This window comes from Saccopteryx bilineata, chromosome 2 (assembly GCF_036850765.1).
Source record: "Saccopteryx bilineata isolate mSacBil1 chromosome 2, mSacBil1_pri_phased_curated, whole genome shotgun sequence".
Classification (NCBI taxonomy): Eukaryota; Metazoa; Chordata; class Mammalia; order Chiroptera; family Emballonuridae; genus Saccopteryx; species Saccopteryx bilineata.
In genome coordinates, this window is record NC_089491.1 from 256,273,295 (window position 1) to 256,279,461 (window position 6,167).

Sequence of the window (6,167 nt, forward strand, 5' to 3'; positions counted from 1 at the left end):
TAGAGTGTTGTTCCAATACACAGAGGTTACAGGTTCCATCCCATCAGGGCACATACAGGAATATTGAGGCTTCTGTCTCTGTCTGTCTCTCTCTCTCTCTTTCAAATTAACAAATTAAAAAGTATTTTAAAAATAAACAAAATCAATAAATAAAAATATAAAAAAAGAATTCTTTTTATATTAAGGATGTTGACTTTTTCTCTGTCAAATGTAGCCAGTTTCCCTCAGCTGGCCATTTGCCTTTCCTCTGTGTGTGTGTGTGGAGGGGGGGCACGCACGCCACGGTTTATCATTTTCCATGTTTCCTGCCCCCATGCCACCAGTGGCACCTTCACTCTCCTTCAGTTAATCAGGAACCAAAAAGAAAAGCCTCATAGATTTGTAGAAAATACAAAACAATTGCACACAAGAAAGTTTTTTGTTGTTATTGTTCCTGACTAATTGAAAGAGAGTTATGGTCCTGCTGGTGACACAGAAGCAGGAAACATGGACTATGATAAACCATGGCCCACAGCGTCCCTGTCAGCTCTTGAAGACCACAGCATAGACTGGCGGAGATAAAGGGGTTGCGGTTAAAAGGAAGAAACTCCTGAGCCTCTGCCTCTTGCAGGATCCTTGATGAAGCTCAAAGAGCTGGGCCTCCAGCACAGGCAGATGATTTACACACTTTTTTATTCTTTTAGAGAGGAAGGGGTGGTGGAAGAGAGAGGGGGGGGGGCATTGATTTGTTGTTTTGCTTATTTATGCATTCACTGGTTAATTCTTGTATGTGCCCTGACGGGGGAGTGAACCCACAATCTTGGTGCATCAGGACAACACTTTAACCAACAGGGCTGCATGGCCTGGACTAATTTGCACTCTTCCCAGACACAAAGGACACTCAATTTCAAGAAAGAAAAGAGGCACAGGAGTCAGTGGAAAGTGCCTGGTTATTGGAGTCAGGGAGGACTATGCCTGCCTCCACCTCTACTGTGCAGGGTTGGATGAATCAGCTAACTTCCCAGTTACCTGATCTATAAAAAGGGGGCAGCCTGACCTATAGTGGCACAGTGGATAAAGTGTCAACCTGGAACACTGAGGTCGCTGGTTCAAAACCCTGGGCTTGCCTGGTCAAGGCACATACAGGAGTTGATGCTCTTCCCCCCCACCCTTTTCTCTCTCTAAAATGAATTAAAAGGAGGGGGCAATAATCCTACCCTCTGAGGAAGGTTGGGGGCACTAAATTAACTGCTGGCACAGTTCACCCACAGCTCCACCATCAGCAAGGGGCAGAGCTGGAACCCAAACTCGTGTCTGTATGTCTTCAAACCCTGAGCTCTGCTTCTGCATGAGGTGTCAATATTACTCAATGAATGAGCTTGTTACTATTGTTATTAGGAAGCCTAATATAGCCTACTGTTGAGAATCAGAAGGGAGGTGGGTTGGCTTCACATGCCTTCTAAGTAAGCCTGATAAAGGTGAGTGGGTGTTTCTTGTTGCCTGGCAGAAACGAGGGTGCCCCTCTCCCATGTTTCCCTCCATCACTGCCTCCAGCTGGGCCCCTGACTCATGGCCAATCGCTCGACAGTGCCTGGCGGCTGCAGGAACAGGGCAAGGTCCATGTGCCACTCTGTCTTTCTCATGCTTTGGGCTATCCTTTTTCCTTCCTCACCTGGCCATGCCTCAGTTTCCTCATATGCAAAATGAGAATCCCACGGTGGATGTTCCTAGGTTTATAGAGGGTAAACCAAGGATGCTTTTAGTACCATGGCTGGCACAGTTGGTGTTCAACAAATGTTCGCTTACTATCAATGTCCTGTTCCTGTTCTCGGTGAACTTCGAATCATGTTGGAAGGAAAATACATTGTTATGAGACAAGATTATAAAGCAGTATAGAAAACAGGATGCAATTATGTTAAAAACAAAAACATTATACATATGTAGAAAGGGAGGACCAGAAGGAAATGTTGGCAGTGCTTAACCGTTGGTGGTAAACTTATAAGGGATCTTTATTTTTGTGTTTTCATGTATTTCCTACATTTTCTGCAATGCAGAGCACTTTTACAATAAAAAAAAAGTAAATACATAAAAGCTCTGAGAGTTGAGAGGAGGTATCACTTGGACTTGGGTTCCTGGAGAGGATGCCCCAGGGCAGTGGTCAGCAAACTGTGGTTCCCGAGCCACATGCAGCTCTTTGGCCCCTTGAGTGCGGCTCTTTGGTTAGCTAGGAGTACCCTAATTAAGTTAATAACAATATACCTACCTATATAGTTTAAGTTTAAAAAATTTGGCTCTCAAAAGAAATTTCAGTCGTTGTACTGTTGATATTTGGCTCTGTTGACGAATGAGTTTGCCAACCACTGCCAGGGGAAGTGGGATTTCAGCAGGGCCGTCAACCATGGGAGAATTTGAAGAATAGCCAGGAGAAACCTTTAAAAAAAATTCATTAATTAGTATTAGCATGAGGAAGGGGGGGAGAGAAAGAGAGAGAAACATCGATTTGCTGTTGCACTTATCTATGCATTCATTGGTTGATTCCTGTATGTGTGGAATCTAACCGCAACCCTGATGTATCAGGAGGATGCTCTAACCAACTGAGCTACCTTGCCAGGGTAGGAGAAGCCTTTATTTCTGTGTTATTTTGGTCTGTCTCCTTCCCCAGGCTGTGGGATCCTTTAAGGCATGGTCCATGGTCTATGTTCACTGCTGTATTCCTAATATCTAAAACAAAAAACCTGTTGCCTAGTACATGTTCAATAAATACAGATCTAGTGACTGAATAACCTTGACAGCTCCACTTAGCCTGGGAGACAAGGATGCTCTCAGTTTGTTGTCCAGCTGGTGCACTGCCAAAATGGAGGTGTGTGGTTTCCATGACAACAGAAGAGGGCCAGCTAGGCCAGCAGCAGGACAGACACAGGGATTGTGAGCTCTGCATCTTTTCAAGGAGCAGCCTGGAAATTGGGAATGTGGCAGTGGGTTCTTTCTGCAGATGCTAAGAGAAAAAAAATGAACTTCATAAATATGTTAACTCAGTTGCTCACTGGACAGGTTTGTCGAATCAATCAATGAATGCTCAGGCAGGTAGTCAGGTCTTTGAAGGAGGAGATGCTCTTAGAGGTTGGAAGGCCAGAAACTCAGGAAAATTTGGTTCTAGTCTAGACTCTGCTGTGTGACCTTAGACAAGTTACTTAACTTCTCTGGGCCTCAACATGTTCATTTATAAAATGGGAAGTTTAACTAGCTGTAAAATTACTTATAAAAAGACAGACCTGGCCTGACCAGGCGGTGGCGCAGTGGATAGAGCGTTGGACTGGGATGCGGAAGACCCAGGTTCGAGACCCCGAGCTCACCAGCTTGAGCGCGGCTGCTGGGAAGGCCCGTGGTCAAGGCGCATATGAGAGGGCAATCAATGAATAGCTAAGGTGTTGCAACGCGCAATGAAAAACTAATGATTGATACTTCTCATCTCTTTCTGTTCCTGTCTGTCTGTCCCTGTCTATCCCTCTCTCTGACTCACTCTCTGTCTCTGTAAAAAATAAGTAAATAAATAAAATTAAAGACAGACCTGTGTGGTAAGAATGTAGAACAGTACAGCTGCTGTTTTCAACAGTTTGGTGGCTCTTCAAAAAACTTAAACATATCATCATGACCCAGAAATTCCACTTGTAGGTGCACACGCATGAGAATTGAAAACAGGCACTTAAACAAATATTTGTACTCAAATATTCATAACAGTACTATTCACAATAACCAAAAGGCCATGAATGGATGAATAAAAAAAAGTGGTATTGCCATACAATGGAATTTAACCCTAAAAAGAAATGAAGTACTGAATCTTTGAAAAATTACACAAAAAGAAGCCAGATTCAAAAGTTCAAATACATATTTTTAAATTTTATTGATTGATTTTAGAGAGAAGAAGGGAGAGTCAGGAACAGCAATCTGTTCCTGTACACACCCTGATGGGGGAATTAGACTGGCAACCTCTGTATATCAGAATGATGCTCTATCAGGACAACATTCTAACCAACCAAGCTATCCAGCCAGGGCAAAGAAAGTTAAACATATGATTCCGTTCATATTAAATATCTAGAGTATACCATATTGCAAATGTAACACATGCTACTGAATTACACACTAAAATTATTAAATTTTATGTGAATTTCACCACAATTACAAACATGAAAACAAAAGTGTGTCCTATAAGCATGCCTTATATAATGAAGTTGTAAAACAGAATCCTGGGAGCCTAAGAGATAGCAAGACTGAAATTTGAGTTATAAAGTTGAGAGATCATTACAGGCTTCTGGTACAATTATACTGCCAAAGTGACAAGCAGCTGGGGTCAGAACTAGAATCTGGATATTTCTGGCTATATTGCCACGGTGGCATCCGAAGCCACTCATTCGTTTCCTTAGCCTCTGGCTTCCTATCTGCAAAGTGGGGCTGATGCATCTTCCGGTTTCTACAGAGCACTGTGGAAGAGGGCCTTGAGAGCTCTGTACACCTATGTTCATAGAATGAACCCTCTAGGATGAAGGCAATCACAGCATCGTTTTCTAAGCACAGCAAAATGAAAGTTCCTGTTTCAGTTGGAATCAATAAGAGGGTTCAGAAGCCACTGGTAAGGAAGGGGCACACTCAGATTTTTAAGTTGGATTCCTGGCTCTCCCACTATGTGTGGCCGTAGGCAAGTCACTCATTTCCTTGTTTCTTCAGCGGTAGAATAAAAATATAGCTATGTCTACCTTGGAGAGAGAATGTGCACATACCACAGGCACTCAATAATCAGATCCCTTGCATCTTTCTTTGTGGCTGCTCCCACTTTGGAACACAAAAAAATTGTGGGTTCTGGAATCCATTCAAGAATTTCTGAGCTCTAGTTCAGGAAGGTTGCTCCAAAGTGACACAGCTAGTTTTGGCTTAGAACACAAATAGCCTGGCGCCGCATCCAGGAACTTTCAAGTCTCTAAGCTTCATTTGTTCTCTCCCAACAGGCGTTTGGAACCTACTACGCCTGGGAAGGGCGGAGGTGTGTAAGGAGAGACCCAGTCCAGAATTAAGTGCTACGCAGTCACGACCTTCGAATACTTATCACTTCTTAAGACAGGTGCTGCTCTCCCCGGTGTACATACGAGGAAAACTGTTTAACCGGGAGGCTCAGAGAGGCTAAATGACTAGAACCATAACGCACTACCAAAGAACTGAGTTTTCGAAATTCGAGTTTGGGTCCTTCCGCGGCACCACGCGCGGAAGCCTCCAAGAAGCAAGTGGCTTGGCGCTGGGAAGGCGCGCGGCGGTGGGAATCCCGAGAGGAGTTGGAAGCCAGACCCGTTCATTTGCATGCTAATACCCAGAATGCTTCCCCCCACCTCCCCCAAGCACACCGCTTTTCTTAATGGAAGCGCTCAGTTTGGAACCGTGGAAAGTTTGAAATACATATTTCGCTCCCTCTTTGCAACTGTGGTAACTTCCTACCCGCACACGCGGTGCCTGCAACCCGAAGCTCTAAGCCCGGCTGCCTAGCGGCGGTCGCCAGAGCTTCCCCAGCAGGCGAACCTCGATGTCCACCCCGCGCGCGGCAGCATCTTTGGGGCAGCCGGGGACAAAGCGCCCAGGCCTGCCCGCGGGGCCTATGGCCTGAGTACTCAGCAGACGCTGGGGATGCTCTCGGCCTCAAGAGGCCGAAGGGCGCTCCCCAGACCCGCCAGTACCCTAACTTCCAATGGGGGCTGCTGGGGTGCGCCAAGATTCCGGCTTCTGTCCATCGCCCTTGCCTCTTATGTTGTTGCCTCACTGAGCTGTTGACTATCCGCTCCCCGGGGTACATGGCTCGGTGTGTGGTTTGGGGGAGAGGCTGGACGATGGCCTCTTTTCCCCAGCTCTCTTGGACGCGCAGCCCCTTCGGTTCGGTCCGCGCGCAGGGTGCAGAAGCAGCTCCGGAGGTTCGGCCTGCCCTCATCCAGGACCCCGGGCTCTCTCTAGGGTTGGGAGCGGGAAGGCAGTCGGCAGGCGACTTATGGGGATTTCGTGCATCAAAGGTGGGCTCTGAAGGGTTAGCCGAAGCCCGCTCCACTACTGGTGCACATCACAAGCTGGGGCTGGGGGCCCAGATCTGCACCCCACGGTCCCCCTCCCCCGTCCGCACGCCGTCACTCTTGGCGGGGAGGGAGGGGCAGTGGGAG